Below are 23781 nucleotides of genomic sequence, written 5' to 3' on the forward strand. Positions count from 1 at the left end.
AGGCAAAAACAGGTGTTTTTCATCCCTGAAGTCCGCAAACAGTCTGGATGTTCGGGTGCAGTCCTGTGATGTTCACGAATACTTCAGGTGTTCGGGGACATCTATGCCTATTTCTGCATTACAGGATTGGTGAAAAGAAGTTTTTGGATGGCTTATAACTCTGGCGCCACTCAATAGTTTAGTTTAGTTTATTTATTTGTAACGTGCATCGAACCCTGAGGTAACTGGACGCCAGAACTTAAGCAAGTGTTACAGGCATAAAAAGGATTTACAACAAACAATAAGTGCAGGTCAACCGGTGGTTGCAGGCTGGTCAAAGGTTGATACAATACGGGAAAGAATACAAGTATGGCAAGGGACGAATCGCCAGGGGTTACAGTTGAGGCGACAGTATCACGCTGACAGTTTTACAAATAGACATACAGAAGGTTAAAGCAGGCACATAAGTTTTGAAAGCAAGTAAGCTGACCGTTAGTGTTTCTTAGCGAACTGTCAGCTCTTTTCTTTGGCTCTGAAGGTCCAGAATGAAGGTTCTGTTCCGATGGTGAGGGGGAGGGCATTCCAATGTTTGGCGGCTAGTACAGGGAAGCTGGCTCCTCCAGCTCTTTTTAGATTGAACCTCTGGATAGTAAGGCAATGTTAATACAGATCTCTAGTAGGTCTGGCTGATTGGTGTTTGTTGAATTTGTCTGACAGGTACTTAGGGGCAGAGTTTGTCAGACATTTGTGGGTAATGACTAGACTAGTGCACGGAGGGAAATTCTATCACGTACCGGAAGCCAGTGGGCATCCTGTCTGAAAATGGTGATCTGGTTGGATCTGGAAATGTTCAATGCAGATCTCAAGGCGTTATTTTGTAAGACCTGGAGTCTGTTGAGGTTCCATTCACAGGTCCCTAGAAAGAGGGTGTTGTGATAGTCGATCTTGGATAGTACTACGATCATGAGCTCAGTCTTCTCATCATTGAGACATAGGCTATGTGTTGCCATTCATGCCTGGATCTCCAGATATATGTCATTATTCAGTTTGGAGTCATCTTCATAGCACGCTGACAGCGTAATGAGAACTTGGGTGTCATCAGTGTAGTTCGTACATGTGACACCCAATAAAACTGCATTACATTTTGGAATTGTATTCTAGACCTGATTCTGAATCGTTTTGGAAAGTGTTGAGCTATTTTGTCAAGAGGAAACTAAATTAAAGGGGGGGATTCCAAAATATTTTAAAGGTTTATAAATGTGGTGCTATTTAACGAATCTGAACAAAAATCTGCAAAAACATTTTAGATCTAGATATAAATGTTTTGCAAAGAATGATGGGATTTTGTCAAGAAGGGGCAAATTTAGAGGAGGGGTCTTAACATTTTTAGATGGCTTATAACTTTGTTGCCGTTTGATGAATGTGGACCTCACGCCGGCTTCTAGACCAATTGGATTCTCGTCCGCTGACTGAATAGGGAAGTGAGTCGACTGACCAAACCGAGATATCCATAATTTATGTTGACCTAATTTTTGGTAATTAAAAAAAAACACTACTGGACGGATTTACACCAAATCTACAAAAGCATGCTTTCAGGATCAAGCCACTGCTCCTACTGCAAATTTGGTGAAAATCTGTCCCGCGGTTTGGACTGTAGACGTGAGCAACTTTTTTTTTCCATTGTGTATATGGGAAAAAATCACACATTTTGGGGCTCCCACTATAACTTTGCCCTTCCTTGACAAAACCTCACCAAACTTCATATGATAGATCTGGCGGGGCCATATACTTTTTGTGCAAAGTTCCGTGAGGATTTGTCCAGTGGGGGCAACATTATAAGCTGCCCAAAAAGTGTTTTTCCTATGGGTTGAGCAACTTACTAATACCTACTGGGCCGCTACCACTTATTGCAGCTGGGACCCAGAGTAGCATCCCTGCCACCCCTCTTGTTTTATTTACACATTTACCTGTGAGACTGGGGATCCATAGAGGCTCCACCTGGGCTACTCTTGCCTAACTATGGAGTGTCATACTGATGGTTACTCCCTCCTCCTCCCCACTGAGGGCTAACATTGAAAATGGGCGGGAGTTGGATCCTGGCTGGCTTTTGTTTTGTTTGCATATATATATATATATATATATATATATATATATATATATATATATATATATATATATATATATATATATATATATATATATATTAGTTATGGTTAAGTTGCTAAACCCATGGGAAGAGCACTTTTAGGGCGGCGTATAACTTTGCTCCCCCTGGATGAATCGTTACTAAACTTTGCAAAAAAGTATATGGCCCGCTCTGAACCTTCTTGCAAAGTTTGGTGAGGTTTCATCAAGGGGGGGCAAATTTATAGGAGGACCCAATTTTTTTTTTTCATAGACTGAATGGAGAAAGTCTTTGCTCACACCTAAAGCCCAAACCGCTGGACAGATATTCACCAAATTTGCAGCAGGAGGGCGGCTTGGTCCCGAAAGCATGCTTTTGTGGAAATCCGTCCATTAGTTATTTTTAAAACTACCAAAAAGTAGGTCCAAAAGAATTAGTGATATCTGGGTCCGTTCCGCGGACTCACTTCCCTGTATGCTCCGCGGACAGGACTCTGATTGGCTAGAAAGGCACTGTCATGTCCGTGGACACATAATGTGTTCGCTGATTGGTTGGAGTGCAGCGTGAGGTGCGTCGCATTTTCACGATGCGCCCACCATGTTGGATTCATGGATATCTGCGGACAGCAGAGCATTGAACAGAGCCGAAATCCAATCTTGGGGAGTGTGTGGTGTGGAAGAGTGGCTAGAGAGGGTGGGGGAGTGAAAGATGGATCAAATACTGTATTTGTTTAGGTGGAAGAAGGCCGTGCTGTGATCGCGGTGTAACCACTGGCCAGATTGTTGGGTATTTTACTATGTTATGATGTATTGCTGTTTGCTTGTATGGGTGTGTTATGCTGCGGTAGTTGTGGCCAGGGCCTAGAGCCTTGGGTGCATGGCCACAGGCCGTAGGCCATGCACCCAAGAATCTAGGCCCTGGCCACAACCACCACTGCATAACACACCCATGCAAGCAAACATTTTGACAGTGTTATGTGGGTTGAATAGGGGGTATGTTCTCAAGAGTTTGTCAGCTGGCTGCCAGTAGTGTTAAAGTATTTGTAGGAAAGTGGACATGGTGTGTGGTAGTTGGTTTGTTGGACTGTGTTCAGAATGTAGGGTGTATGATATTGTATGGCTGGCTACAACTATCGTGGTATAAAACAGGTATGCACTGAATGTTGTGACTCCAATTATTGTATACTTACTGTTTGCATTGTTGAGGCTGTATGCAGTTCTTTGCATGGTATGGGAACATGTAGCAGAAATAGTTTTTTAATTCTCTGTGTTAAAAGAAAAGATCACATGTTAGGGTAGGTAGTTTGTGATAGGTTATTGCATTGCATAGCAGACATTTGTCTACTTTGTGGACCCTCATAGTTAGTTATTTACAAGTACTATGCTTCAAACCAGTGTACTGTGCAATGTGCTCAGTTCCTGTGTTTGTTCGTATAATCATTGGGTCTGTGGGAGAAAAAAAATTCCATGCAGGATTTTAAAAACCCTTTGTACGTTTATTTGTTGTAATATGCTACAGTCTTTTTCGGTGGTCGATTGTAGTAGGAAGAATTGAAAAGGTGTATGGTTTTTGGTTTGGAAGTGGTGGTACTACTGTTGCAGTTAGATGCCGGTTGGCATATTCTAATTGTTTATTTCTTGTTGCATTTTACCAGTATTCATTTATCTGTTTGGTTGTTGATCTTTTGTAAGTACTGTGGTATTGCTCAGTAGTGTTGCAGAATTTTGGGGCATTTAGATACCTGTTGGCGTTTTCTAACTGTTGATAGTTTAGAGGTTGTTGAGGGTATGTTTATACGTAATAAGTGTTGCAGGGTTTCCTCAGAAAAACATATATTGCAGCATTCTGGTTGTAGTTAGACACCAGTTGGTGTATTCTAACTGTTTACAGTTTTTCACTTCTGCACGGTATGTTTTCAGGTTGTATACAAATTGTTCGTTTTACAACTTTTCGAATTACAATTGACCTTTTCACAATTGACCGAATTGTGAAGGTCAATTGTATCATATATGCGGAGGGAAACCCCCCGCAACCCTCCACCCAACGCAAACCCCCCCAAAACCCCTTTATACATATATATATACATATATATATTACCAAACCGATATATATATATCTATATATATATTACATGGACGCAGTAGCGTCCATGTAGTTATGGTTAAGTTGGTGTTTCCATAGGAAGAGCATTTTTTGGGTGGCTTATAACTTCGCTCCCTCTAGACGAATCCTCACCAAACTTTGCAAAAAAAGTATATGGCCCACTCTGAATTTTTTTGCAAAAGTTTGGTGAGGTTTCGTCCAGGGGGGGAAAAGTTATAGGGGGGGTCCCAAAACTTTTTTTTTTCCTATGGACACAATGGGAAAAAACTTTGCGCATGGCCACAGGCCAAACCGCTGGACCGATTTACACCAAATTTGCGGCAGGAGTGGGGGCTTGGTCCCGAAAGCGTGCTTTTGCAAATTTGGTGTAAATCCATCCAGTAGTTTTTTATAAAATGACCAAAACATAAGGCAAAAAATTTAGTGATATCTGTGTTCCCTTCGCGGACGGACTTCCCTGTTCGCTCTGCGGACAGCACCCCGATTGGCCCATGGCCTTGTGTCATGTCCGCGGACATGCAACATGTTCGCTGATTGGACAGCGAGGGGTGTGGAGCATGTCAGATTTTCTGTGGCACCTGCCATCTTGTATTCGCCGTCGACCGCGTACAGCGCGGAGAAACGTGGATAAAAAATTGTATTTAGTGCCGTGTGTTGGTGTGTAAGAGTGTTTGGGGAGGGTGGGGGAGTATTAGATAGGTTCAATGTTTTTTTTTTTATGTGCTAGATGTTTTTGTTGCGTTCGATTTGTCCGCGGAGAACACGGCTGTTCTGACATTTTGTAAATAAACTAAATGGTGGGGTGTTTAGAGGATGGAGTATGTGTCATTTTTGTTCGCAAGGAAGGTAAAAATGAGCTAAGAACACTCGCGGTGTACTTAATTGTTCATAAATACACACACTGGGGGTGTCCACAGGACGCTGTCCGTATTGTAATCTGTCTAGTTGAATGTGTTCTAAAAACACTTGCGGTGTCCCGAAATGGTTGCAATTACACAAAATGGGGGTGTTCTGAGAACGTTGTTTGTATTGTTCGTTGTCAGGGTGAAAGTGTTTTAAGACCACTCCTTTTGTCCGCTAATAGTACAATTTCCTATGGGCGTCAACCGACTTTTTGTCCACTAAAGAAACGATAAATCCGGCTGGTGTGCACCGACATTATGTGATAATCCTATGACTGGCGCTACTGATCTGGCTGACTTGCTTTTGCGACACTAAATCATATCTCCCGCCCCTAAGCCTGATATTATCAAAGCATTCATATTCCCCGCCTCTCTCCGTGACGTTACAGGGTGCGTCATCAAACGCGCCCAGTCCTCTCCAGTGCTAAGTGACTTTACACAGAACCCGGAAGACAACACATATTATGTCACAACACAGCGCGCCACAATTCAGAATATGAAACAGTGATTTAAAAGCAAACAGCAAGATTGTACATTTTGTAAAGTACATTTATTTGACATCAAATGTTTAGAGAATATTCAGCAATTTGCATTTGTCTTTGTTGTCGATCCGCAAAAGTTCATGTTGAGGCATGCGATGTTCCTTTGCGGTACAGAGGGTGTTAGATCAGCTTACAACTCAGTGTGTCACAATTCGGAATATGAAACTGTGGTTTAAAAGTAAACAGCAGGATTGTACATTTGGTAAAGTACATTTATTTCACATGAAATGTTTAGTGAATATTCAGCGATTTGCTATTGTCTCTGCTGTCGATCAGCAAAAGTTTATTTTGAGCCACGCATTGTTCCTTTGCGGCTGTTGGTTTATGATAAAAGCAGTAAATGGTCGCTCTGATAATCGGAAGGTTGCTCCAACAACGAGCCGTTAGACCACCCTATTGGTTGGTATGTTGTTTGTAGCCGCTATTACTGCGTAAGGGCATATTGGTCCTTGGCGATTGTCCCATAAAATGGTGAGGGTCATGAAGCTGCATATTTGGACCTGCACCTGGCAGTTGAAGACCCCATCCGCTGGAGTCTGTAAATCGTGACATAGGCAAAATGGGGCCACATACCGGTTTTAAAAAACATAAATTAGTCTCACCAGCCGATCTTCATTAAAAATCATCATTTTATTTATTAGGGAGTGAAACTATTTGCTATCGAAGATAGTGCAACGGAGTATGTTAATAATAAAATAATAATATTTTCCCATTCATATAGCGCTAAGAACCGTGAGGTATCTAAGCGGTGCTTATTATTAACCACGGCGTGTGGTGTTCATTTATCGATCACGGAAGGATGAAAGGCTGAGTTTGGCCTTCGAACTTGCATTAGCAAGCTGTGCACGGATGTCAAAGCGAGCGTTGTACTCGCTGTGCCACTTGACAGGCTACAGTGGAGTGGCACAGCGAGTAGAGCGCTTGACCGCCTATAGACCGGTTAAATTATTTCTATTAACCCACCCTGTGTCGTCTGCCTTTTTCAGAGCCCTCTAAACGACACGGGATCAATTTGGCGGTGATAGTGCGCGGTAGAAAACATTATGCCACTTTCAACGAACAAGTTCAACTTGAGCGGTCTTTAATGCTACGCTATTGTAATTATATTTGGTATAAAATAATCTAAAGGGTTACTTACAGTACAATTGCAATTTCTATTGTCTACAAGTAGTGCAGTCCCAAAATACGACTCCACGTGTGCAAACGATCTTTCGCATAGTGATATAATATATAAAAGTGGTTTCGTTTCAGAAATTTCATCCTTATCTTCTCTTACGTTTTAGCAACACTCCTTCAAGAGAAGTCTTTCATCACAATCTCTGTCTGTCAAGGTCAAAACACAATACAACCTTATAGTCCGCTTCGTGAGCCTTTCCGGGGCCCGAGAAAAAAATGGAAGCAGCTGACCTTCACTGTGAACAAGCATAAATTCTTACTTTGCAACATTCTGTGTAAAGCCATCTGTGAGAAGTTGGTTTTTGGACGCCATGTTTGTATATTGTTTGCGTGATATTAAAAAAGTTTGTTTAAGGGACGTTATGGTTCTAAGTACAGCCGAAAGACCCCTGAAAATCGCAAGTTATAGTAAGCTATGAAAAATAACTCGCGCAACCACCGTGCACTGCTAAGACTAACACCCAGGACATCAAAGATGACATCGCAAATGTCATTGATGAAATCACTGATGACATCACATGTGTATGTACTTTTCCTGGAATTTGTGTACTAGGGATTTTTATTATAATGTTGCGAAATAAGTGTCAAGGATATTGCAATAAATATCATACCGTTATTAGTGCTTTGAACGATGCATTGATATAAATAGCATTGTATTATGGGATTCTATCTAGTATACTGAGCTACTAATGGAGAAACATAGCATTGTGTGCAGAGTACAAGATGAAAGTATAATATTTGTAATGTTAATACGTTGAATAATGAAATGATAATTGTCCTGAAATGTTCGAAAATTCACAAAATGGGGGTGTTCTGAGGACGTTATTCGTATTGTGTGATTGCTTAGCTGTATGCAATGAGGGAATGGCACAGAGAGTAAAGTGGACGCCGTCCGCGGACACTGCGGCTGTTCGTGGACAGGGCGTGCTACATCTGGGTTTTTCCAGGAAATCCAACATGGAAAGAAGACTACGGATCAGCCAATTAGATGTCGAGGTTGTGGATTTGTGTTGAAAGAGACTGTGTGTAGTGAAGATGGCAGAAGTGGAGAAAGTCAGGATGTTGGTGCTCAGAGATATGTTTGTACATGGTTTACCAGGTGTAAGCAGAAAAAGCGGGGTGGTTTTAACCTGACGTAAATGAACTTTCAACAAAAGAGAGGCCACCTCGCTAGTTAGGTTATAGACACATAATTCGCTGGATATTGGTGGGATACTCACATCTGTGGGGGAAGTGCAAACCTAAAAACAGAAGTCTTAGGAGAATTCAACCTGACTTCATCAGTAATTCTGTTTCAAAAGCAAATTTTAATACAAATAGTAATCATATAAAAACACATAAAAACTAACATAGAAAACTAGCTAAAGTGACAAGTGCTTCATAGACAGTGCTTGGTATTCATCATCAAGGAGAAAACTGTATCTCTACTATGAGGTACTCTACTAACCTCAAGTGTTCAGGTCAACATGTAAACAGTTCTTGAATACTTGTAACATTCTTTCTTCGCTGAACATTAAACCTCACAATATATACATATAGAAACCCTTGTTGAACAATGTCTCTAATTGTGATGCCTCAGTAACCATATATTTAGAGTGCATCAAGGTTAATTGATACTCATTTAGATACTACTAAGTTGTATCTGTATAGACCCAACATGTTTCGTTCCTTCCAAGATTCAAACTAGTTGTAGGAACTTCTTCAGGGGGATAGTTGAGCCAAGGCCTAAGGTGAACGCCGTTGACCCAATTGGTGATGGTATTAGATGGACACTTGAAGACTTGATGTTAACATAACAGTGTGAGTTTGCGGATGGTTTATCCCTTTTATCCCTTTTGGGTGCATAATAGACGTGCCAAAACCACTACGTTGGTGTTGAGTACCGAGAAGTGGATCCAGTGTGAAACTAATAATAAAAACAACAAACCACAGGCTAATTAGTGTGGTTGCTTTAACTCAAATACACCATTCATTAATTGGCTCAGTAAGGTGTATGTTGGAGCTTACCGTTTCTCAGTGTCGGTTAAGCATCTTCAGGATACTGCACTTTGCTACTAAGTCGCAGTTCAAATTGGAACCCTGTAGACATACAACAAAATGACAGGAAACTCAGTCCCCTATGGTGTAGTGATAGGGCAAAGAAATTACAACAATCTCTAGTACTGCTACCACAACAAATTACGTATTTAAACTAGAGACACAAGTCAAGTAAGTCTTGCCATTTTTTCTTAAAGCCAGTACCACCTGCATCAACTCGTTAATATTTGAAAATAAGGCCATTGGCCGAGATTGTTGTAATTTGTGATGTCATCTTTGATGTCCTGGGTGTTAGTGTTAGCAGTGCACGGTGGCGCAAGTTATGGTTGCTTATGTTACCATAACTGCCGAATTTCAGGGGTTTTTCAGTTTTACTTTGAACCATAACGTCCCTTTAACAAAGTTTTTTCACTTAATTTCATAGGTTTTTAGTAGCGCAACTTAACCATAACGTCCCTTTAACAAAGTATTTTTACTGAATATATATATATATATATATATATACGGTCAATTGTGAAAAGGTCAATTGAGACCCTTTAAATTCGGTCAATTGTTAATTCGAACAATTGTAAATGAACAATTTGGGTAATACCTGTTTTCAAGCATGTATTCTCTTGTTGATGGATGTATATTTTCATTGTTAGATATCTGTTGCCTTATTCTATTAGTTTGTGGATTTAAAGGTTATTGAGGACATTTTATAGATGCTCATATTCAGATTAGTGAATACATTTTGGTTTTAAGAATATTAAGTAAGCGTTTTCAAGATTTGGTGGTAATCTCTGTTTTAGAGTAATGGAAGTATCATTACATTCAAACCACCCACATTTCTTTTTAATGTATGCAGTATAGTGACCTGCATTGGTTGTGGCTCTTGTGTGGTAGATTATGCCTACGGTTGTGAAGGTTTTCTTGCCAAGTGATACTTGTCCATGTGTGAATCCAGTCAGCTTGTAGTTGTTTTTGGTATCATCTGCATTGTAACGCAAAAGCATTACTATTACGTATACGCTATATGAGTGTATATGTAAGGTTGAACGATTATCAGAATTGCAAGTAGTATATAATATGCCATGGTTTGCATTTCGTACAAGCTGCTGAAATGGAATGGATTCACAGTTAGGTATGGATACATACACAAAGCATTCATTAGGGACTTGTTCTTGCATTACATGGCTGCAGCGAGTGCATGTATATTACCACATGTATGAAATCTGGAAGATTTAATTTATAGGTATGTTTTTGTTTTCCAGTACTTGTAGTAAGTACATTATAAATTCTTGTGGATCTTCTTGTGTGTTTATAGTGAATCTCACCATTCCAGCACAGTAGTCCAATTGCTGCCTTATTCCAACAACACTGTAAGTGTTGTCAGGATTGTTCGTTGCATTTCTGTGTAGGACTAAAATTTACAAACATAATTGGTCTGTCCGGTTTAAGTAAATGTTTCAACAATTAGTGGCAATTGGAATAGAATATTGATTGCTACATTTGCATAGCAATTTATACCAGTTGTATTGGAAAATTTAATGGACCGGACAGTTCTATGTCTGAGTCATTTGATGGAAGTGCACGTTGTTTCTTTGAAGAGGTAGTTGGTTTTGTTTGTGCAGTTTGTTATGCATTTCTTTTTTCAGTAGAATCCCTCTTTGGTTGTGGTAATTGATGAAGTACCAGCTGCTTTTAATTTTAATCTTTTATAAAGTTTTACTTTTTGAGGAAAAGGGAAGGTTTTGAGATGGGGTGCATAGAGTTTACGTAGTCTATTGTACTCTACAATGCAAGGAATATTAGCGTTTAATTTACTTGCATCAAAATTGACTAGAAATAGTCCTTCAAGTGTACGTAGGCGTGACAGTGCTACATAGCTCATGCCTTCTTTAAACACTGATCTGCCAATATCTATCAATGCCTGATCTAGGGTAAGACCTTGTGATTTATGAATGGTGACTGCACATGCTAGAGATAGAAAAAATTGTTCTCTGCGTTCATACATGTCTTTGAAAAGAAGGAATCGGGCTGTTGAGTGTCCTATCCTTTTAACTTCTGAAAGTTCGTCAAAGTGAATATTGACAAACTGAAAGTTGTTGTCACGTGGGTATGTTTGAAAGCCAACAACTGTACCAAGTGCTCCATTCAGTTATCCTTGCTCCACATCAAGGTTACGCTTTTGCATCACTCTACAGTTAATATTTTCTCTAAACTAGCTGTGTTAGACATAGAGTTTTCTAAGGTATTTAGTCGTGCTGTGGCTTGTTCACACATGAGTAGTGTCATACCGTGCATGTCCAGTTTGTCTGTGGAGTAAATTTGAACTATTGGTTGCATTTCTTTTTTCATTGAATTGTGCACAGCTTGCAAGAGTTGGCATCAAGGACATACAGTTTGCATTTGTGTGTGCTAATTGTTCCATGACATCAGTAGCACAAGAGTTATGCCAGTAGAGTGCATGTATGTGTCTGGTATTTAATATAGATTGTGCTTCTTTAGATAGCACACCAACTCTAATACTTTTCAAAATGTTGGTGTAGGTGAAGTCTGCAGACTGACGCATGTTTTCAGTTAGTTCTTTGTATTGGAAATGTTGCCAAATATTTACATTTCCTATGCTGCCAAGAGTTTTACGGCATAGTACGTGCCCTAAGGTTTTAAAAATACGTTCACCTTTCACTGGTGTTAATTGAAAAAGATCTCTGAAAACAATAATGTGTTTTCCTCCAAAGATTTCTTCGCAGTCCGTTTTGAGGACCTTTGCAATCTGAGGTAAATCAAAACCAACATTAGGTTAGAGACCATGCTCTTACCTGGTTAGGCACTTAGCACTTTACCTGGTTAGCACTTTTCCTTGTCAGCACTTTCTGAAATGACCATCATATACGGTTTATGATTCATAGATGGATTTTTAACATGTCTGCCAATATATGTTAGGTCGTTTTCACCTTTTAGATTTGTGCGTAGACAATTTTGGATATTTTATCCTCAGTGATATTATTTAGATGTATTTTATGATGTTATGGTGTGATTTTAAATGTGTTTTATGCTATTATGTTGATTTTGATAAATATTAAAATACAATGTTTATACATTGTTTACCTGACTGAGCTTTCTCCTTCTTCACACTTTGAATCAATTGTGATCTACATAATTTGTACTTACTAGTGTGACCACCTCCTTGTTCCTTTTTAGAGACCATGCTCACCTCATCTATTATCAAAACTCTGTGTAGTTCCACAGCAGCTTCTGCTGAAAGTTTGTAGTAGTTTAATTTGTTCTGGTGTTCTACTGGAAGGAGTAGCAATCAGTGTAAAGTGACACTGCCTATGTTGTAAGCAGCTAAACCTGTGGGGGCAGTTACAACAGCTAAGAGTCTGTTGTTTGTCAATTGTTGAAGGAACTTGCTGGTGATTTTTATTAAGAATGTTTTCCCTGAACCAGTTTGACCACTTACATATAGCAGTATAGGTTTGTAGTCTAAACAGGTACAACTTTTAGTTTCGTGCTGCAAACCATGTTCAATTTGTTTAGTTACTTCTAGGAAAATGATACACTGTTCATTGTTTAATTGTGATTTGAGTATAGCAAAGTCTGCTGTAGATCCTTCATACTGGCACACGTTGTTTTCTACTTCAGCCATGGCTAATTCTGCTTCATTTGCTATGAGTGGCTGTCCAAGGGGGTTTTGGCTTCCTGGTAGAGAAGGTTGACTGCTGTCAGTAGTGTCTATATTTAGTTGTGCCTGGAGTTCTTCATGTTGTTGGTTTGCATTTTCTAACAAGGCTTTGTACTGCATAAAATTTATATCTGTTATAGTGCTTTCATTTGCCTTTAAAGCATCTTCATAGGAGACATGGGTATCTAATAAATCTTCTTTTCTCCATTTTTTAGAAAGTTGCAGTAGGTTCATGTAATACAGTTCTTTATGTTGAGGAGTTTTTAATGATAGTATCATATGGTTACTGAGGCTGCGTTTGGTCAGTTTAACTAGGCTCCCCTCGCAACCTTTGACTATATATATATATATATTTATTTCTCAACTGGTTTAATATTATTTTTGTATGTGAAGTTTTGGGCTATGTGGTATAGACACATGGTTTCCAAAGCAGTACTCCTGTTTGGGTAGTATGTGTCTAGTAAGTTGTTTTTCAAAATGTCCCGGCTGTTGGGATCATTTTTGGCTATCGTTTCTATGTCTTCCTATGATTTGAGAACTCTTTTTCTGGATTTAGCACGACCAAGGATTAGCTATACTATGTTTTCAGATTTCCTATACAAGACAGTGCTGGTTAAACGGTCTGCAGCTTCGTAGAAGCCACATTCTCTATGGGACAGCATTTATATGCCAAAGCTGTACAATTTCTGTGACAGTGTTTTGTTAGATGACATGTCATCCCAGAGGTCTTTCAGCTCTGTTTTCTCTACTTTGGTAGTCTGTGACATATCGTGCAACTGCAGTGGAATTGTCTGCAATGTACTGCACACCTGTATTTGCATTCCAAAGAAGGGCAATGATTGTATTGTAATCATTGATGTACTTTGAATCTTCTGTTCTTTTTATGCAGTATGTGTTCTTAGGTGATTTGCCCTTGACACTATGTATAACTGAAGACATAAAGTTGCTCACTTGTTCTGTTGCTGAAACTGGTCTAGGGAAACCAAAGCAGCATTTGCTGCAGTATTTCCCTTTGTTTTTATATTTGCGCTGACAATACTTGCCACACTTGAGTCTTTGAAATTGTAAAATTTGTGAATGTAGGTCGCTATGAGTAGTTTATGAAGGGGTTTCACAAGTGACATATTTGTGCATGAACTGCAGAACAGTGGCATGACTGTCCTGACCAAATTTAGGAGCATCTTTAATCCACAAAAGCATGTGGATGTGTGGTGCTCTTCTGGCTCGGTATTCTTTTCTCCAAAAGAAGTGTTGCACTTCTCCGAGGGGAGGAACTGTTTTATTACGAATGAAGTACAGCATGGCAATAAAGCGACTATGGAAGTATCTTGATACATTTACAGGATCAAGAGAGCAGAGGTCTCCTGATGTTTCTATGTTTATATTTGTTTTGTTTTTGTTTCCTATGCATAGGAAATCGTGCAAGTCTTCCCATGCATACTCTGCACAACTTAATGTCACAAACCATGTGGGTGGGCCAAGGTTTCATATCATACAGCGTACTTCTGCGGGTCGTCAGAACCAGTATTCTTTTGTACCACGCATGTTTGCTAAAATATTTGTAATAAATGATTATAAAACTTCATCTTTTTCTTCCACTTTTTGTAGTAACTGCATAGCAGACATATTTTGAAAATTGGTACCTGTTTTCTATGTGTGTGCAACTCTGTAGCTTAGAGTTGCTAGTTCACTTTCAAATAGAAGGTGGAATGTGTATTCAATGATTTGTCTGAATCTGGGGTCTTCATAATACATTTTTAAAGAGCGGTATTCTGATGCTGTTATTTGTGGGGGTCTTTCATTGTACCTTCTTCCTTTTCCAGTAGGAAAGAGTAGAGGAAAGGTTCGTGCTTCCACACTTTTTTCCCATATGCTGATTGGAGATCCTTTGGCTTGCCGCATTTGGTAAGTTTCCAGTGCATCATATATGGTGCCTTTGGAGTGCAGTGGGTGAATTGTATAATGGTCTAAAATATTGGATGCTGTAGTAGGATCTAGGAGTTGAAATTGGCCAGTTCCTGACAAGTCTTGAATTATTTTGGTGGTTTCCCTCAAGTTTTCTTTAATGTTTATTTCTTTGTAGTATTCAGTGTTGTCTTTTAGATATTGCAGGGCTTCTCTAACATTATGTAAGTCCACTAGTTGCTACCATTTTTATTTTTTGTCTTTTGTAGGTATACCATTCACTAGGATAATCAAAGATTGATCTATTGGCCGTTGCACTCCCAGAGTATCTACATTTTCTTTGAGATCTAATCACAAATAAACTACTTTGCCACAAATGCCTTTCAGTAATTCAGAGGGAGGTAGTTTTGCTGTTTTTGGTGGAAGGCGTATTATTGCTTGAAATGGGTGCACTGTTTGAATTATAATGCTCTAATACAAGTTAAGTTGTTGGAGTGGTTTTGGCAGTGGGAATATTTCCAAGTTATTTTATAGCACATGAAGGTATTTGGTTGTCAAATTTTGTAGTTCAGTATCTGCAAAGTATTGAGGGGTTAGTAATTTCGTATTTGTTTACTGCTAAAAGATAGAGAGCTCATTGGAACCACTTAGATTCCTCATTGTTTTCTATTTTGTACATTATGTCTACAGTTTTTGTGCTGTTTATAAAATGTTCTGCGGCAACACACACACACACACATGGTTTGGTACTTCACCAGATGTGCTTTTAAACTTTAGTATTTATTTTTTGTATGTGTGTAATAGAAGGTTGACATATGTAAGGTTGTTGCTACTCTGTTCTAAAGATATTTTTTGCAAGTGGGTTGTTCTTCCAAAATATTTGCTTTGGATGTGCTCTATTTCTTTGAGTAGTTCTTTGGCTGTACCATGTAGAAAAATGTTATTTAAATTGTCCAGTGCTAAAGCAGGACTTTTTGCATATTACAGTTTATGAACAGGATTTCTTACGGTTGACTGGTGTGTTGCTAACATTTTGATATGGTGGAAGGTGTTTTTGCAAGTAGGTCCAGAAATGCAAGCTAATGAATGTCCTCGTAGTCCTGTATATTTGCGCACAGGACAGGAGTCCATAGTTTGTAATAGTTTTATTTTTAATTTGACTTTGCCTTTCACATACTGATTGAGAAACTGGCGTAAAGATGTGAAAGATTTTTTGCGTAAGTTACACATTGATGTGCACAGCCATTTGAAGACTGGACATATTGGTTCTGTGGAATGGGGAGTTGATGCTAGGCTTGCTGGGGATATGTTTGTGAGCAGTGTTGCTTGTTCCATGATGGCATGGTTAACCTTTTCATACCCCCGTCCACTGCTATGTATGGCAATTGGGTTTGTTTGTTTTTGTTTGTATTCTTCTTCATTGAAATATGGCTCTCTGCTGGTGGTGTGACGCCACACACCTGCACAGATGTTTGAAAAGCTATCTTTGTTGATATTCTGTCTGTTGTGAAGTCCTTGTTGTAGTTTAGTGATTAGTTTTGTTAGTGGTTTAATTCTGTTTAAAACTAATATGAATTATTTCCTTTTGAGAAGGATTGCACTGTCTATTAGAGCTTCCAGGATTAGTTTTTGCAGTAGGTTTTAAGGGTTGAGCATGATTTTTACCCTCTTTTTATAAGGTTTCTATAGGACTCTGTGGTGGAACATTTTTTGTAAAATAATTTTTTTGGTATGCTTACTTGTGGCTACATCAAGATTTATAGGTGCAGTTTTAGCACTAGTGGTAGTTGCTGTCTTCTAAATACCTTTCTTTTTAGTTTTACATTTTGAAAGAGGAGTCAAAGTGTCTTTCCTGCAAGCTGCTTTAGTGTGGCTTAATGACTGTATTAGGTGTTTTGTTTGAACTTTTTGCATAAATTCTGCTAGAGGCAGATGCCTATTTTGTACGCTTTTAGTTTGATTTGCTCTATTTCTGCATTGCTTTCTACAGAGTTGCTTTTTTAGGCATTCTTTGGTGTCTGTTGGAGAAAAAAGAAAGTGTGGGTTGGGAGGTTGTGCAATGTATGTGTGCATTGTGCATGAGTGTCTGAGTATGAGTGTAGGCATACAGGTAGAGGCGTGTTATTGTGGAATGGGCTGTTACTTCAGGTTGGGAAGGCTGTAATCATATCTGTGTGTTACTATACTGGTCTTTAGATGACATTACAAAGTGTGCACCTGCTGAGGTGCAATCAATAATACTGAATTTAATGCTGTAGGGTTGATACAATTGTTTGTTCTACAATACACGAACACTACACTGTTTCATTAACAGTCAGAACACTACGACAGTATTGCACTTACTTTGTTGGATGCAAAGAGTAGGTTTCTTCTGGGTTCTGTTTTGTACTTGAGATGCAACTGGCTTTGAGGAGTGTGGTCTTAACTGCAATTGCAAAAGAAGGAAGTTAGTAAATATGTGTGTTAATGGCACATCAATTTCACTTGAAGAATAGATTAGTTACATTTGCAGAACCATTTCTTTCCAGGAAGAGGTACTGTATGTGTTAAATTGCACAGCTTTGTATATGAATGGGGATTTTGGAACATCAGCATCATTGCTAAGGGGGTTAGTGGAGTATTTGTAAGAGTGTCCTATGAGGTGTACTTTTGAAAGTGTATGTGTTGCTGTTGCACTATTTGGTGTGGAAATGGATTGGTGGAAGTTGTAGTAGAGTGAGAAATAAGCTTGGAAAGATGTACACATTGAAAAGGAGAATGTTTTTATGTGTGGAGTTCCATTAATTTTTCTGCACATAGATGCTTGCTACATAAGTGGAGGAAACCTTTCAGTTATTTGATTTATTTATCCACAATTATAATGGCACTGTTCTGAATGTACACATGTATTTGTTTGGTTTTGCAAGAATGGTAAGTGGTAGGCACTCTGTTGAAATGCATGCAATGTATGTACTTGCAATCATTTTGTAAGATACAAGCTGGGTTCCTGTTCTGTGTGCATTCTAGGAATTTTATAGTAATGTGTTAAGTGGTTGTGAAAATGACAGAAGGAAATAATAGAATAACAGTTTGCATATTACAATGAGTGATATGGGTGAATGAAAACTTGGAAAACAGACAGATTTGCAAGTGAACTTGATGAGAGGAAATGGGAGACATGACAGTATGCTTTTTTTTGTGCACATTATGCAGGGTAAGTGGCAGGTACCCTGTTCATATGCATTTATAAAAGAGTTGCAAATGTACTGTACAAACAATATTCATACCTGTAGTTTGTGTTGATGCATGTAGATGTGGATGAATCTTGAAGGAGAAATCTTGGAGAGTTTTACCATTGTTTTTGATGTAGGTGCTTTGCAATCACGGGAGACGTGTACTCAGAGAGATGAACAGTACATCTAAAGTGCTGAACTGTGATGACAGAGTTAGATGTAGAGTTCTTGGATGTGATTGGTGACTGCTTGTGTGTAGCCAATGAGGGAGTGGTGCAGAGAGTGATGTGGAAAGGGGAAAAGGGCTGCCCCTGTGTTACTGGGTCCATGGACATTGCTGCATGTCGCGGACAGGGCGTGCCACATACAGTGCTTCTCAGCATGCCTCGCATGGTAAGGGGACTGTGGGAATTAGCCAATTAGGTGTTGTGTGCTTTGTAGGAAGAGAGGCTGTGTGTAGTGAAGATGGCAGAGGTGAAGAAAGTGAGGGTGTGGGTAGTTTGAGATCTGTTTGTAAATGTTTTAGAGAGGTATGCTAAGTCTAAAGATATGGCTGCTAATTTTGGTTTTGAAGGAGTGGAGGTTTTGTGGTGAACTGTGCCTGGCTCCAATATGCAGGCAGTGATTGGAATATGTCCATTTGGAACAATCCAAATGTAGTGGTACTGTATTGGGGTGCTATCCATTTGGGATACACCAGTGCTCCTACTTTGTTGAGTGCTCTTGAAAAATTGGTTCAGGCAGCGATGGTGGTTCTTCCAACCACCTTGCCTATATATGTCAGTGAACAAAAACAAGTGGCTCAGATATGTAATGTCATCAGTGATGTCATCAATGACATTTGTGATGTCATCTTTGATGTCTTGGGTGTTAGTCTTAGCAGTGCATTGTGGTGGCGCGAGTTACGGTTGCTTAGCTTACCATAACTGGCGAATTTCAGGGGATTTTGTGTTTTACTTGTAACCATAACGGCCCTTTAACAAAGGTTTTTCATTGAATTCCATAGATTTTTGTTAGTGCAACTTAACCATAACGTCCCCTTAACAAAGTTTTTTCATTGAATTTCATAGGTTTCTATTAGGGCAACTTAACAATAACGTCCCTTTAACAAAGTTTTTTCAGTGAATTTCATGGGTTTTTACCAGGGCGTGCTATTCTACTACAACTTACTAATACAAAGTGTCACCTTAAAACTCTGCCATTTCCCACCTTCTATAATCATTTTTAACACTTTTATACACGTTTTGCAACTATTTCAACTAGTTTTACATCCATAGAGGTCTACGAACATCTGACTTCATTGCGGACCTTCCGGTCAGTACCACATGACCATATGCTGGCATGCGGCATGATGACGTGTCGTGAACCCGTCTGCACTTTACGATAAGATCCGTGCTTCGCTGACAGTTCGGAACTGCATTTTCTACTGATCTAGGAACTTTCAACTTCAAAATTTCCCTTGCACAGTTCGAACACCTATTCCTACTCATTATCCATTAACAATATAGTACACAGTACATACTTTTAGCAAAACTGCTATTTATCTTAAAATGGCATCAGCTAATGCCATCCCTCCTCCCCAAGAGCCACCACTGCTGTAATCAAGGAGCATGAGAAACACTGCCCCTACCTTAGAAATAACACATGTGCAACATTTCCCCTGTTCACCTACCCTTCCTTATTAGTGTTTGGTGCCTTTTCCCTCATTTCCTCCCCACCTTCCGTTCTTAGCTCTCCTGCCAAAAAAAATACTTCCAAAAACAACAAAAGAAATGTTCTTTTAGGAACCACTTTTCATAGTTAAAAAATAGAACTAAAAAAAGAAACGTATAGACTCCATCTACTTTATATTTCTCAGTAAAGTACATAGACTCAATAAGATTTTCCAACATTCCATTTGCATTTTATGTTATGCTAATGGGAATATTGTGGCGTTCATCCTCCGTTCCAGGGACTGGAACGGTGGATACCGGCCCGGCAGCCCAAGTTAAACAGCCTAAGCAAAGCGAGGGTGAATAACGAGGTCTCTGGACCATTATCCCCCAATTACAGTCCCTGTAATGCGGGATGAAGGCCATTAGCACCCTAGGTTCCCAAAGCGGGAACCCGGGGTGCTAAAAAAAAGGATTTTTCTTCTTACACCGGGACGCGGTGTAGGAAGGAAAATCCTTTTCTAAGATGGCCACCATGGAAAAGGAAGGGGGGTTCCATCCAGGGCCCCTCTTCACTTTCCATGGAAGCCTGTAGAAGGTGAAAAGAGAATCCTATGACCTTATTACCATGAGCAAATTTTTCTTCCCTTTCAAATCTATACCAATTTCAAATAACTTTACCACAAAGCCAGTCCCAGGTGGACATGGCCACTTTAACCCCATGTGTTGTCCCTCGTGGTCATGGCCAGTAGCCAGATTGTCCGGATCATGACCTTATTCCATGAGCCAGACAATCTGGCCACTGCCCATGGCCACAGGTTACACCTCAGTCACCAAAGATATATCACTATTTTTTGTAGCTATATTATGACACTTGTCAAAAAATAAAACACTAGCACATTTGCAAAACGATGCTTTCAGGTCCTTGCCAATGCTCTTTACACAAGTCTGCTGGAAATCCACCTATGTTTTATTTTTTTTAAAGTGTCAAATGTATGCACATACAATCATCATATAACCTAGCCTCCACTTGACAAAAGCCATTCAGACTTTACGAAAACATTTATATGTAGATCTAGAATCTTTTTGCAAATCGTTATGTAGATTTGTCAAATGGCACCACATTTATAAGCCTTTACAATATTTTGGGACCCCCTCTAATTTTGCCCCCTCTTGACAGAATCCTACCAAACTTTGCAAAAACGGTTATATCTAGATCTATTATCTGTTTGCCAAATCAAGTGTAGATTCGTCAAATGGTACCTCATTTATAAGCCTTTAAATTATTCTGGGACCCCTGTCTAAATTTGCCCTTCTTGACAGAATCCCACCAAACTTTGCAAATTCATTCAGAATCAGGTCAGGAATATAATTCCAAATATCATGCAGTTTCATTGAGTGGTGCCAATGTTATATGCCATCCAAAAACTGGCCCCAAACATCTGAAGTGTCTGCGAACTTCTCAGGACTGTTCGTGAACATCTGAACTGTTTGCAAACTCATGCGGCGAAAAACACCAGTTTTTTGGCTTCTTGCAGCCATATCCCATGCCATTCTCATCACTCCTCACTTCCCCAGAGATTATTTGATAAGTTTGACACGTGCAATGTTGTGTTTTTTAATATGTTTTTACCGCAATGTCTGCGGACACCGGCCACTGTCCCCAAATCCAAGATGGCGGGCGTTTCCAAAAATCTGACCCACTTCACGCTTTTCATCATCCAATCAGCGGGCGTGTCCGATGTCCACAGACACCACGTTGCCCTTTAAGCCAATCAGAGTCCTGTCCATGGAGCGAACAGGGAAATGTGTCCATGGAGCGGACGTAGATATCACTAATTTATTTGGACCTTCTTTTTGGTCATTGATTTAAAACTACTGGACGGATTTCTACCAAATTTACAAAAGCATGCTTTTGGGACCAGGCCGCTGCTCCTGCCGCAAATTTGGTGAAAATCCATCCAGCGGTTTCGGTTGTAGGCGTGACCAACATTTTTTCTCCATTCAGTCTATGGGGAAAAAAAGAATTTTTTTGACCCCCCTACACTTTTGCCCCCCCCTTGACCAAACCTCACCATACTTTGCAAAATAATTCAGAGTGGGCCATATACTTTTTTTGCAAAGGTTAATGAGAATCCGTCCAGGGGAGCGAAGTCATAAGCCGCCCAAAAAGTGCTCTTCCTATGGGTTTAGAAACTTAACCATAACTACATGGCCGCTACTGCAGGCCATGTAAAATATATATATATATAAAATCTCTCTCTATATATATATATATATATATATATATATATATATATATATATATATATATATATATATATATATATAATATATATACAGTGAGTAATTTACTTAGTGGTCATTGTAAAAAGAAGAAAATAAATAAATAAGGTTTTGTGAAATGGTGAAATGTATGCTGTTGTTGTTTGGCCAATTCTGTTTAAATCTTCCATGGAAATATGTGTGTAAAAAGTACTGAACCCCTGTTTCTTTCTATTTGTTAGAGCCTAACTCCATTCAATTCCAGCCTGGAGGCAAGAGGGGAGTCCGGAGAGGACCCTAGGGACCCCAGAAGGAGAGAATAACGGGGGTGCTGTACTACCCCACCCAACTCAAAAATGGAAGGGGAGGCTAGATTGCCCACCCACTCCCTAATGAAGGAAACTCAAAGAAAACAAGAATCTAAGAAAAAGAAAATGGTACGGCAGATGAAACCTCACTCTGCCCTGCTCTTCCCTACCAAAGAATCCTGGAAGAATGGCGGGAGGGGCATGTGGGGTGTAATCGAAGGACCCAAACCAACAGAACTAAAGGGCCATGTGAAAAAGGCAAACCTGTCATTACCAAAGGAAAAGCAGCATTTTCATTCACAAAGGCAGAAGAAATTCAAAGGTCCCTTGCACATGAAAAACAGGGTTTTTAAACACTGACACAAAAACGGCTTTGCATGTGTGTTTGCAAGTTAAAGCAAGATATGAGAAAAATGTTCCCCTGCCAATATAAAGATATCGGGGAAAAGACATGGTGTGTGTAGACAAAAAGTAAGGTAGATCATGCTTCACATGCAAAATACCAGGCAAACATTTTTAAAACCTGCTTGGTTGCCATTAAAACATTTTCCTTAGGCTTACTATGCGGGTGTCTTTCTGCAAGGGAAATCCTGAGAAGGCTAAAACAAAAATGCAATCAAAGTGCAGATTGGAAAAGCACATCACATTACTACCTGAGAAATAAAATGCAGCATTTTCACTGAAACTGCTACCCATCACAATTCAGAATCACTTTTCAGCAGGAAAACTAACAGCAGATAATTAAAAGTGTATTTTATTAATGACTGAAAGAAACAGCCGTATACTTTCAGCGAAAAAACAAAGTGGTCCCTGAAAATACACCGTATGGCAAGGAATCAAGGCTGATGTTAGAAAATGCAATATGGGAGTCCATTTTAGCCCTGGACAAATGGTGGGGCTCTGGGCAAAATTCACAAAGAACTCCCCCACGCCAGCCTGGTTGTGCATCCCAACTGTTTACAACTGCAATAAAATCGGTCCTGTCTGAGGGGTGTTGGAAAATAAACTTTCTTTAGACTTGTTGTCTCTACAAGACAATTTCCCTTGGCTGGTGCATGCCCGAAATGTAGAGGGGAGGTGTGACAAACACGGGCCACAATTAAGAGGAGCTGAACTTTGAAAGAAATTCAAGAAATATATGCCTTTCATAACTAAATGTTGGCCCCCTTCAGATAAGACACAGACCTCGGGACATCACAGAACTGGCCCGTCTCATTATCTACAATGGGGGATCTCTTTGTAGCAAATGCATCCACCTTTATGATCTGTAGCCACCAACTTCAAACAGCAAAACCTCAATCACAAAGAGACTAATAAAAACTCTGATTACAGGCTGGCCCAGAGCGACAAATGGCCTGGAGGCAGGAGAGCTACCATTTTTCCAACATGAAGATTTACTGTTAATTTAAAAGGACTATTGTAACTTAGGCCTTTTTCTGAGCAATCATAGGTCATACTTTCTTGATTGACATGTCATTTTAATTAGGTAATTTCCAGGTGGCTTTGGTGACGTAAAATGCATTCACCTGCGACTCAGGCAATGGTAATGACCATCTAAAATGGGTTTCTGGCTGATCTGAACATGTTCCAAAATTGAGTTGGCGAATTTATGGAGGGTGGAATTAGGAATATGGATAATAAATTGCATCTTGCTAACGATTATGTTTTTGTAAAAATGGCAGAAATTTGCCACACGGCTGTGCAGAATGGTGTGGACATGGCTGTCATCTTATTTAATTCCCCCTGATTAGCTGAATTAGAAAATATGTATATTATGGCAGTTATTAGTAACATTATGAACTTTTGTCACATAACTAGTTTTTGCCAAAGAATTGAAATGAGCACAAATGGGGATTGCAAGTGAAAGATGCCATATGTCATGAAAGCTGTCATATGTCTGCTCCA

Source organism: Ambystoma mexicanum, chromosome 4q (genome assembly GCF_040938575.1).
Source record: "Ambystoma mexicanum isolate Mex_15411 chromosome 4q, UKY_AmexF1_1, whole genome shotgun sequence".
Taxonomy (NCBI): Eukaryota; Metazoa; Chordata; class Amphibia; order Caudata; family Ambystomatidae; genus Ambystoma; species Ambystoma mexicanum.